This window comes from Bombina bombina, chromosome 2, assembly GCF_027579735.1.
Source record: "Bombina bombina isolate aBomBom1 chromosome 2, aBomBom1.pri, whole genome shotgun sequence".
Classification (NCBI taxonomy): Eukaryota; Metazoa; Chordata; class Amphibia; order Anura; family Bombinatoridae; genus Bombina; species Bombina bombina.
This window is the reverse complement of record NC_069500.1, coordinates 335542429-335555418: the sequence shown is the minus strand read 5'-3', so window position 1 is coordinate 335555418 and position 12990 is coordinate 335542429. Positions and strand designations below refer to the sequence as shown.

The 12990-nt window shown below is 38.9% G+C and overlaps 1 protein-coding gene across 1 annotated transcript in view; it reads right to left on the bottom strand.

Moving 5' to 3' along the window:
- LOC128648818 (chemerin-like receptor 1) overlaps positions 1-11440 on the bottom strand; it is a 170781-nt gene extending 159341 nt beyond the window's left edge. The window contains exon 1 of the mRNA XM_053701692.1: positions 11330-11440. The gene's annotated coding sequence lies outside the window, so the exon portion shown is untranslated. The remainder of the gene's footprint in view (positions 1-11329) is intronic.
- Positions 11441-12990: the final 1550 nt, after the last annotated feature.

The following is a 12990-nucleotide window of genomic DNA, read 5'->3' as shown; positions in this document are numbered from 1 at the left end:
ATTGTCCTTACAGTATATATGTAACATAACATTAATTTTTCCTACCAGTACTATTTTGTGGGCCCTAGGTTATGTGTATTTCTGTACATCAACATTGTAACTGGTTAATATTATACCACTTCAATTTTTGACAAGTTCCATACCTAGGCCTCTAGTTATCAAGCCGTCAACCGCAAATACGCTGGAATTCCACAGCGTATTTGTTGCGAGGCTGATTTGCCTTAGTTATCAAGCCCTACAGCCCGGCAAAAGTAGAATTTAGTGACGTAACCTACGATCCGCCGGACTCAGTTCGACACAGATCGATGGTTATGTCACTACAGATGTTCCAAACGCAAGTTTGGCACAATCTGACTACTTTTGGTAGTTATCAAATACCTACCAGGTACGCTCACCACTATTCCGGGCCAGCGTACCTGGTTTTCAATCCGCCGCCCTGAAGGCGGCGGATCCCATACAAATTAATGGGAGTCTGACAGCAGCGAGAGCTCATGTTCGCTGCTAACCGATATCCCATTGATTCCTATGGGAAGTGTCTGCACCTAACACCCTAACATGTACCCTGAGTCTAAACACCCCTAATCTGCCCCACCTACACCGCCGCCGCTCCCAGACCCCGCCGCAACTAAATAAACTTACTAACCCCTAAACTGCCTCTCCCGGACCCCGCCGCAACTATAATAAATATATTAACCCCTAAACCGCCGCTCCCGGACCCCGCCGCCACCTAAATAATACCTATTAACCCCTAATCTGCCACCCCCTATACCGCAGCCACCTATATTAAATTTATTAACCCATATCCTGCCCCCTATAATGCCGCCACCTATCTTAAACTTATTAACCCCTATCCTGCCCCCCCTATACCACTGCCACTATATTAAACTTATTAACCCCTAAACCTAAGCCTAACCCTAACACCCCCCTAACTTAAATATTATTTAAATAAATCTAAATAAAAATTAGCTTAGGTGAGCGTATTGGGGCGGCGAATGCAGGAAAGTACACATCTTCATACATAGAGGCCCTAGTCTGTGTTAGCCTCACCCGTTACTGGTCTAATATAATAAGGGTACTGCGTTTGCTATTGTTTACATATATTTCTTGTTTTATTTGTGACATACAACTTAGTTGATTTCATTTATATAGCATTTTTTCATGTTAATTATACGTAACATATAGCATATTCATATATCAACTAAGAGGTTGTTTCATTGTACATATTTACCTTTGAGAGTTACACTTTGTGAGGACTTCTATGGTACTTCCTATTAGGAGGAGCTTTGGGCTTTTAAATACTACATACCTGTTACTTCATTTTAAGTCTATGACTACAGTCTATTTGGCCGAAACGAGTCACACGTTTTTCCTATGCTCACATATGTTCTGTATGGAGTTCACTACCCTTTTAATATGAGCTAATAAAGAATTTGGATGTTTTACTCCTGGTATCCAGTGGCACCTTCTTCCTTTGCTTGGATTTCTTTGGGAGTTTGTTTTTTGATAAGATATTATTGTTTACTCTTTGTTCTGTCCCCTCTCCAAATTGTCCCATTTGTACCGCAAGCCTTTTAGCCTGTAACGCAATATCAGTACCGCACTCGTAAAAATGACGTTTTTTCATGGGATTCACAAAGCGCTGCCATTACGAGTTTTGCGGTGAGGCTAAAAAGCGAGCATTACACTCTAAAATGACAAGATCCGTAACGCTATCTAATGTCAGTAGTTATGAGTTTTACGCTACAAAGCTGTAACATAAAACTCATAACTTATGTGTTAAAAAGTACACTAACACCCATCAACTACCTATTAACACCTAAACCGAGGCCCTCCCGCATTGCAAACACTAAATGAAATTTATTAACCCCTAATCTGATGATCCCGATATCGCCGCCACTAATAAAATTAATTAACACCCATTCCGCCGCTCCCCGACATCATCAACACTATTCTAAAGTTATTAATCCCTAAACAGTTACCCTCCCACATCGCAAACACTACTTAAATATTATTAACCCCTAATCTGCCATCCGGCCCTATACTAAAGTTATTAAGCCCTACACCGCCGCCACTATAATAAACCTATTATCTCTAAACCGAAAGCCTCCCACAATGAAATATAATAAATTAAACTATTAACCCCTAAACTGAAAGCCCCACACATCGCAATAAACTAATTTAAACTACTAACCCCTAAACCTAACCCTAATGTAACCCTAACCCTAACGTAACCCTAACCTTAACACCCCCTAACTTAAACATAATTAAAATATAGCTAAATTAAAATTACAATTAACAAAATAAATCTATTAACACCTAAACCGCCAGTCCCCCACATCGCAACAACCTAAATGAAACTATTAAACCCTAAAGTAACCCTAACCCTAACACCCCCTAACTTTAACATAATCAAAATAGAGCTAAATTAAACTTACAATTATTAACTAAATAAACCTATAAACCCCTAAACCGCCAGCCCCCCACATTGCAACAACCTAAATTTAACTATAGTAACCCCTAAACCTAACCCTAACCCTAACGTAACCCAAACACCCCCTAACTTTAACATAATTAAAATATAGCTAAATTAAACTTTTAAACAATTATTAACTAAATAATTCCTATTTAAAACTAAATTCAAACTTACCTGTGAAATAAAACCTAAGCTAGCTACAATATAACTAATAGTTATATTGTAGCTTGCTTAGGTTTTAGTTTCTTTTCACAGGTAAGTTTGTATTTATTTTAACTAGGTAGACTAGTTAGTAAATAGTTATTAACTATTTAATAACTTCCTAGTTAAAATAAATACAAAATTACCTGTCAAATAAAACCTAAGCTACCTTACACTAAAACCTAGAATTACAAATGAAATTATCCAAAAAAATAAAAAAAAATCCTATTCTATTTACCCTTTAAAAAAAATCCGCCCCAAAATAAAAAAAGCCTAATCTAAAATAAACTACCAAGGGCCCTTAAAAGGGCCTTTTGTAGAGCATTGCCCTAAGTTAAACAGCTCTTTTGCTACAAAAAACAAACAAACACCCCCTAACAGTATACAAACCCCCACCCCCCAAACTACCAAGGGTCCTTAAAAGGGCCTTTTGTAGGACATTGCCCTAAAGAAATGAGCTCTGTTTATGAAAAAAAAATTACAAACACCCACTAACATTACAAACCCCCACCCCCCCAAACCGCCAAAATAAAAAAACTATCTAAAAAACCTAAGCTACCCATTGCCCTGAAAAGGGCATTTGAACAATCTTCCTCCTGGCAAAGAAGTTCTCATCCAGGGGTTGAGAAGTCTTCATCCATGATGAATCAGCCAATAGAATGAGAGTTGCTTAAATCCTATTGGCTGATTTGAACAGACAATAGGATTTAAGCAGCTCTCATTCTATTGCTGATTCATCATCCAATAGAATTAGAGCTGCTTATATCCTATTGAGTACCTTGCATTGAAGATTCAGTGTGCGGCGGCGACCATATGAAGAGGATGCTCCATGCCAGATGTCGTCAGGATGGACCCGCTCCGCGCCACCGGGATCAAAATAGAAGATGCCGTCTGGATTAAGATTGAAGAGACCGCCTGGATGAAGACTTTTTGCCGCTTGGATGAGGACTTCGACGCCGGGATGAAGATTGAAGAGGCCGTCTGGATGAAGACTTCTCGCCGCCTGCATGAGGACTTCTTCGCCGGGATGAAGATCGTTCAAGTGGGCCTTCAAAAACTGTAAGTGGATCATCTTGGGGTTAGTGTTAGGTAATTTTAAGTGTTTTTTGGGTGGGTTTTATTTTTAGATTAGGGTTTGGGCAGTAAAAGACCTGAATGCCCCTTTAAGGACAATGCCCATCCAAATGCCCTTTTCAGGGCAATGGGTAGCTTAGGTTTTTTAGATAGTTTTTTTTATTTTGTGGGTCTGGGGGGTGGGGATTTGTAATGTTAGTGGGGGTTTGTAATTTTTTTTCAGAAACAGAGCTGATTTCTTTAGGGCAATGCCCTACATTGGTAGTTTATTCTAGATTAGTTTTTTTTTTAGTTTTTTTTTTTTGAAGGGGGGGGGGTTAATGGTTATAAGAAAAGGAATCATTTTTATTATTTTTCATTATTTGTTTGTTATTTCGTGTATTGTATTTTTTTAGGGGGTGTTAGACCTGACAGCTTTTTGGCGTGTCTCTCCTGTCTTTTTGCCTTCTGACCTCCTGGTTTTGGACCCCTAGGTAAATTGTACTGTTAATTGGTTTATCCATGATTGGCATATTTGATTTACTGGTAATTCCTAGTAAAGTGCACTAGAGGTGCCCAGGGCCTGTAAATCAAATGCTACTAGTGGGCCTGCAGCACTGGTTGTGCCACCCACATAAGTAGCCCTGTAATCATGTCTCAGACCTGCCACCGCAGTGTCTGTATGTGCAGTTTTCAACTGCCAATTCGACTTGGCAAGTGTACCCACTTGCCAGGCCCAAACCTTCCCTTTTCTTACATGTAAGACAACCCAAAGTTGATGCCATTCGGGCTTGGGCACCCCCCAAGACCCAGACAGAGGTGAGAGCCTTCTTAGGCCTCACCGGGTACTACAGGAGATTTGTCAAGGGATATGGCACCATTGTTGCCCCCTTGACAGAGCTGATTTCTAAGAAGCAGCCCAGACAGGTGATCTGGACTGAGGCGTGCTAGACCGCGTTTGACACTCTAAAGGAAGCCATGTGCACGACCCCTGTGCTACTGGCCCCTGACTTCTCCAAGGAGTTTGTGGAACAGACAGATGCTTCTGAGCATGGTGTGGGAGCAGTACTTTCGCAGCTAAACAAAGAGGGCCTAGACCGGCCTGTAGTCTTCTTAGCAGGAGACTACTCCGCAGGGAACAAAGGTGGAGTGCAATTGAAAGGGAAGCTTTTGCTGTGGTCTTGGCAATGAAGAAGCTAAGACCCTACTTGTTTGGGTCTCACTTCCGGGTTCAGACCAACCACAGGCCCCTCAGATGGTTAATGCAGATGAGGGGTGAGAACCCAAGACTGTTGAGGTGCCCATTTCCCTACAGGGGATGGACTTTATGGTGGAACACCGCCCTGGTACAGAACACGCCAATGCTGATGGTCTTTCCAGGTTCTTCCGCCTTAGTGAGGAGGACTCCCCAAGGGATGGGTAGTTCCCCCCTACTCTCAGCTGGAGGGGACATGTGTTAGACCTGGCAGCTTTTTGGCGTGTCTCCCCTGTCTTTTTGCCTTCTGACCTCCTGGTTTTGGACTCTGTTTTTGCTGGTTTATTGTCTCTGCGCACTTTACCACTGCTAATCAGTGCTAAAGTGCAAGTGCCCCCTAGGTAAATTGTACTGTTGATTGGTTTATCCATGATTGGCATATTTGATTTATTGGTAAGTCCCTAGTAAAGTGAACTAGAGGTGCCCAGGGCCTGTAAATCAAATGCTAGTAGTGGGCCTGCAGCACTGGTTGTGCCACCCACATAAGTAGCCCTGTAATCATGTCTCAGACCTGCCACCGCAGTGTCTGTGTGTGCAGTTCTCAACTGCCAATTCGACTTGGCAAGTGTTCCCACTTGCCAGGCCTAAACCTTCCCTTTTCTTACATGTAAGACACCCCTAAGTAGCCCCATGGGCAGGGTGCAGTGTATAGTTAAGATAGGACATATAGTAATATGGTTTATATGTCCTAACAGTAAAATACTGCCAAATTCGGTTTTCACTGTTGCAAGACCTATCTCTCTCATAGGTTAACATGGGGGCTACCTTTACAAATGATTAAAGCGTAGATTCCCTTTGAGAGCGGATGGACAGGTGGAGTTTGGGGTCCCTGAGCTCACAATTTAAAAATACATCTTTTAGTAAAGTTGGTTTTGAGATTGTGTGTTCGAAAATGCCACTTTTAGAAAGTGAGCATTTTCTTGCTTAAACCATTCTGTGACTCTGCCTTGTTTGTGGATTCCCTGTCTGGGTCAGTTTGACAGTAGGGCTGTTTGCACCTCTCACTAGAGAGTGACACAAAGGGAGCTGGGGTGTAGCCCGCATTTCCTGATGAGCCATCTCTGCTAGGAGGTAGGGGAGGAGTGGTCATTCACACCTGAAAGAACTGTGCCTGCCCTCATACAATGCAGACTCCAACCCCCTGGTGTGTGCCTGAGGACTTGCCTGGGCAAGGCAGGATTTCACAAGCAAGTGAGAATCTACTTTGAAGTAAACCTACTTCAAAGGCCAAAATTGGTATAAGAAGAGCACCCAAAACTACAGACTTTAGAATCTTTCTGGAATCTTTCTAGGATCTTGCTGGACTCACAAGGAACCTCTGCAAGGAGAAGAGCTGAAGACCTGGAGGAGGAGTACTGTCCCTTTGCTGTGTTGCTTTGCTGGACTGGCCTGCAGTTGCTGCTTCTGCCTGAAAAGAGTGCAAAGGGTAAACTTTGCTGTGTGTCCTGCTTGAGAAAGCTCTCCAAGGGCTTGGATTAGAGCTTGCCTCCTGTTGGAAGTCTCAGGGACACCAAAGACTTCAGTTTCCTCGACCTGCAGCACTGGGAACTGTGTGCTTTGTGCTGTTCAAGAGGAGAAATCACTGCAACGTCGCCACCGACGCCGCTGGCCTGCACCATGACTTGTCGACGCCGAACGGAGCCACATTGCCCTGCTTCGCACCGCAACACTGGTCGCATCGACGCCGTCATTGGACGGCTTCAACAAGCCGCTGCTCGCACTGCGACCTGTGGGGCCCACACTCCGGCATCGCCTGCTCACATCGCAGCCCTGGCATCCCCGACGATGATGCTTTCGCTGACACCAGCGCCGCTGCCTGCACCATGGCCTGTGGACACCGCTCGTGAGGTACACGAAGCACCGTCCCATCCCGCACCACAGCCCCGGGCCCCCCGACGCCAGCACCATTGACTCCAGTGTCGTCACCAGACATCCCAGCCTGCACCATGACCTATGGACACCGCACGTCGCACCACCCCGCTTCACACCGCACACCATACTTTAAGTGGAATATATATGCTTAATTTTCCCACCCATGATCTGTACAACGTTTGTATCTAAAAGGCATTTGGTCTGTTCAGCTGCCTAAATATCTGGGACCTAAACGAAGTTACAAGCTGTTCCAGCTCCTCACCTCTCACACCGGAACCGGTAGCAGGACCCGTAGGTACAGCTACTAAGGAGACGAAAGCTGCCAGCAAATACCTCAGTCCCAGGACCTACCCGCTCCCCTTCGCTATCACCGACATTCGAGGACGCCGAACTGTGCTCCACAAGTGATATAATTCACTAGGTCTGAAAGTCTTCAATAAACGTGCTTTACCTGGATTACTGCACGACCTCTCAAACCGGAGCGCTAATTTATTTAGCACAAAGGCACTGGACTTTTTTCAAACGAATAACAGATACATCCACTATATCAAAGACGGTAATTCTGTAACCATCTTACTAGATAAGAACTTTCTCTCAAAACGGCAATTATTGTCTGTTACATTTTTTGCAACAAGTTTAAATAAGCTACATTAAGAAAAGAAGATATTAACTAGTCTGTGTACATTAAAATGGATTGTCAGCTCAATTCTAAGCGTATCATCTGTCAATATCTATTTGTATTTTATTTTATTGTAACACTGTTATATCTAGTGCCTGCACTAAAGTACATATATTTTTTATTATAACTACATTTTTTACTTTTATTAAATTGATTTTATTGTTAATTTTTTATATGTTCATTCTTTATTCTAATTATACTTACACTTATACATATTATTTTTATTCTCTGTCCCTCATTTAATAATACTATATTAAGGATTTATGAGTTTTATCACACCGGATAGTTGATCTATCCAAGTTACACTACATAGCTAGTTGTAGATACAACTTTTTAGCTCATTAGCATTGTCTATACTAGTTCTACATTCACATCGCTCTAAGCTTTCAGTAGCGCTACCCATCCCCCCCTTTTTTCCTTATCCCTGCAAAAGGCCCTTTTAAGGGTCCCCCAAAAGGCCCTTTTAAGGGCCCCTGGTAGCTTATTTTAGATTAGACTTTTTTATTTTGGGGTTTTTTTTTAAAGGGTATTAGAATAGGAATAATTTTTATGTTTTGGATAATTTCGTTTTTGTTTTGTTTTTAATGGTAGTTTTTTTATTTTTAGTAATTTTAGGTTTTAGTGTAAGGTAGCTTAGGTTTTATTTGACAGGTAAGTTTGTATTTATTTTAACTAGGTAGTAAGTAAATAGTTAATAACTATTTACTAACTAGCCTACCTAGTTAAAATAAATACAAACTTACCTGTGAAATAAAAATAAAAACTAAGCTAGCTACAATATAACTATTAGTTATATTGTAGCTAGCTTAGATTTTATTTTACAGGTAAGTTTGTATTTAGTTTTAAATAGGTATTATTTAGTTAATAATTGTAAGCTTAATTTAGCTATATTTTAATTATGTTAAAGTTAGAGGGTGTTAGGGTTAGAGTTATGTTAGGGTTAGGGGTTAATAGTTTAATTTAGGTTGTTGCAATGTGGGGGGCTGGTGGTTTAGGGGTTAATAGGTTTATTTAGTTAATAATTGTAAGTTTAATTTAGCTCTATTTTAATTATGTTAAAGTTAAATGGTGTTAGGGTTACGTTAGGGTTAGGGTTACATTAGGGTTAGGGGTTAATAGTTTAATTTAGGTTGTTGTTATGTGGGGGACTGGCGGGTTTAGGGGTTAAAACTTAATAGGTTTATTTAGTGTTAGTGATGTGGGAGGCCAGAGGTTCAGGGGTTAATACCTTTATTTAGTTGTGGCGATGTCGGGGAGCGGCGGAATATTGGTTAATAGATTTATTATAGTATGGGCGATGTTGGGGTGTGGTGGAATAGGGGTTAATAACTTTAGTATAGTGGCAGCGATAACGGGAGAGGCAGATTAGGGGTTAATACCTTTATTTAGGTAGCAGCGATATCGGGAGTGGCAGATTAGGAGTTAATAACTGTAGGTAGGTGTCGGTGATGTCGGGGGCAGCAGATTAGGGGCGTTTAGACGTGAGGTTTATGTTAGGGTGTTAGGTTTAAACTTTCCTCATAGACATCAATGGGGCTGCGTTACGGAGCTTTTCTTTCCGCAATCGCAGGTGACCCGCTCTCCCCATTAATGTCTATGGGGAAAGCGTGCATGAGCACGTCAAATAAGCGCTTGTTTTTGGTGCGGTATGGAGCTTAAAGTGAAGGTCAATTTTGACAAATTAGTGCCCGGTTTTTAATAATCCTATTAAAAACAAGGGCACTTTAATTTACATAAACATGCTTTTAATTTTTTGCATGTTATTTTTGCTTTTAGGAACAAGATTTTGTGTATGGGATATTTTTATCCCATAGAAGACATTGGCTGCATGTTTTTCATTTTACAATAGTGCATTTTTTAAACATTGCATTATGTAAAATGTGTTTTTAAAAGAAGATGTATTTTTCAACCTTGTATTTATTCAGCTGCTACAATTATGCAACTTTAAAGTTCAGACTTTACTGAGCGGCATTCAATCTAATATCATGGTCAAACTGTACCAAATATGTTGTTAAAATAAATCCCATTTGGTACAGTGTGACAGTGAAAATCTTTAAGGAAAAGCTTGTTTTTATGTGTGGGTCATTACCTGCAGTAAAGTACCTGAAATATTAACAGTATATTTCTATGACAGTGATTAAACCTGTAAATATAAACAAATAGCAACAAATGCGGCTTAATTCAATATATTATGTTCAAGACACATTTGAAATACAGAAATCAGTTCCTCATTTTTTATTTGTTTGTGGAAGATATTTTTATTTAATAGACTTTGGGGTCTTATTGCTCAATAGATGATCCAGGGAATTTTAGAATCTTTTGTCTTAAACCTTTGTTAATTATATTTTTGTTCTATTATTATTTTGTATTAATTCTTATTCTATTTTGTTCTAAAACCACTGTATATTCATTATTTTTCAATATTAAAAAATTATGACCAAAGTTGTAATGCAAAATATATTGTAAATAAGGTTTTAGTGGGAAAAAAATGATTATACTGGTTTATATTATTTTTTATAAAAAATGTTTATCAATTTTGTATTTTCATATTAAATATAGTCTGGAAAACATAATGATTACAAATATAAAACCTGGATGCAAATGATTCAATCTGTTTTTTTAGGATTTTTTTCAATGTTACAGACCTAAATGTAGACTTGTTGGAGATTTCTGTGCATGGATGATGATACAGAAAAGGTTCACAATTTAATTTTTCATATCATATTTTTAATTTACTGAACCATAAAATGATCTGTAGATGAGACCTCAAATTAAAAAAAAAATTAACAAAGAAAATAGTCAATAAACTTACAATATAAGTTCTACATTAGTCATAGAGAATTAAGCTTTCCTAGACTTTACATGCATATTATATGACTTAATATATTATATTCTAATTGTATTTTGACATTATAACATGTTACTTTTGACAACCAGATTTGTAACGTGAGTTGTACATTATTGGACAACTGTGCATATGGATATGTTTAAGTATAACTACACATTATAATTGTTTACTTTTTATTAAGTTTGTGTTTTTATATCTGCCAATGTTCACAATTAGTGTTTCTTAAAGGGAAATTAAAGTTAGTTTTTTTTACTTTACTGTCAAAATTTAACAAATTCAAATACAATATTGTATTACACACATTTTAAGGTTTTACTGAAACTGACAGTACAGTGTAAATTAAACTTTCATTGTTAAATTTTAAACAACTTTCTATTATATTTCTATCAAATTTGCTTAATTCTTTTAGTATCCTTTTTTTAAGAGCATACCTAGGTATACAGCTCAAGAGCACTGCTGGGAGCCAGATGCTGATTGGTAGTCTCAACTATATGCCTTTTATCATTGGCTCCCAGTAGTGCATTGATGCTCCAAAAAGGTGTACCAAAAGATTCATAGAAAGTTGTTTAAAATTGCATGATCTATCTAAATCATGAAAGTCTTATTTAGACTTTACTGTCCCTTTTTAGTAAAGCCTTAAAAAAACATTTAATAGAATATTTTATATGAATCAGAAAATCTTTTTTTTATAACAAATAATTTATAGACCTGTGTAATCAAATCTACAGGGTGCTGGACATATTTGCATTGAGCTAACATTAATAAAAGAACACATTTGGTGGATAAATGGTGAGAAATAGAATCACTTTTAAATATTTAATTGAATAACAAATATCAAATTGCCATTTCAATATACATACAAAAAGGACATCTGTCTATAAATAAAAACAATGTCCACTCTACTAAACATTGTTTTTAAATCTACTTATAAAACTTAAATTATATTACCTTGTCTGACTGCCAGGACCTTAGCAATCTTCTGATAAATATTCCAGTAACGTATTGGTCTGCTTTACAGAACAGCATGCAGAACAATACCAGTCTTAGATCCCTCTACTTCCTAGAGCAACGTGCACAAACAATAAATGGCACCATAATTCCTGGCAAGGCATCAAAAATAGCTAACGCACTCTCTTGATGTCAAACAATTACATTACATTTTTTTTCTAAAAAATCAGGCATTCTTGTTTAGTCATTTTCATTTCCCTATTTTTTTTTCTCAAATTGATGACGGTCTGAGTTACACAACCAGAAAATTATCAGGTTTCCAAACACTCAGGGACTAGGATATTCATTTTTGTTGATTTATATTTTTATTTTACATTATAGTTATTTAAAAAAAAAATGGAGCCAGTTTCTGGTTATGTGGGGCACTGTATTGGGCATATCTCTGTTAGCCATGATTAACACTTTAATTGTTGGGAACTACATAGGTGCTCCTGGAGTTTTGACCTTTTTGTGTTTAGTGGTGTCACCACTATGAGGCACGATGGGCAATTGTCCTATGATTTTGGTAAACAATGGTAAGAAGGTAGAACTCCTTTAATTGAGAATAACATTACATGTATGTGAAAAATCCACTTTGAAGCTTTAATTCACAGCTCAATCTGTGCTATATGTGACTAACTGATGTGTAAAAAAACAATCGGCTAGATTTAGAGTTTTGGCGGTAAAGACCCACGTAGCTAACGCTGCTTTTTTTCCCAGCGCACCTTTAAGACAACGCTGGTATTTAGAGTTGTCTGAGTGGCTGCGTTAGGCTCAGAAAAGGGAGCGTTGAGCAGAATTTACCTTCCCTTCAACTCTTAATACCAGCGTTGCCTACGGTAGCGGTAAGCTGGAAAAACGTGCTTGTGCACGATATCCCTATAGGAAACAATGGGGCAGTTTGGGCTGAAAAAAAAACCTAATACCTGCAAAAAAGCAGCGTTCAGCTCCTAACGCAGCCCCATTGTTTCCTATGGGGAAACACTCTCTAAGTCTACACCTAACACCCTAACATGAACCCCGAGTCTAAACACCCCTAACCTAACACTTATTAACCCCAATCTGCTGCCCCCGCTATCGCTGACACCTGCATTTTATTATATACTTATATATTTATTATATATACTTATTAACCCCTAATCTGCCGACTGGACACCGTCGCCACCTACATTATCCCTATGAACCCCTAATCTGCATAACATCGCAGCCACCTACATTATCTCTATGAACCCCTAATCTCCATAACATCGCCGAACCCTACATTATATTTATTAACCCCTAATCTGTCGACCGGACCTCGCCGTCACTATAATAAATGTATTAACCCCTAAACCGCTGCACTCCCGCCTCGCAAACACTATAATAAATATTATTAACCCCTAATCTGCCCTCCCTAACATCACCGCCACCTACCTACAATTATTAACCCCTAATCTCCCACCCGCAACATCGCCACTACTATAATAAATGTATTAACCCCTAAACCTAAGTCTAACCCTAACCCTAACACCCCCCTAACATAAATATAATTTAAATTAAACTAAATAATATTCCTATTATTAAATAAATTATTCCTATTTAAAACTAAATACTTACCTATAAAATAAACCCTAATATAGATA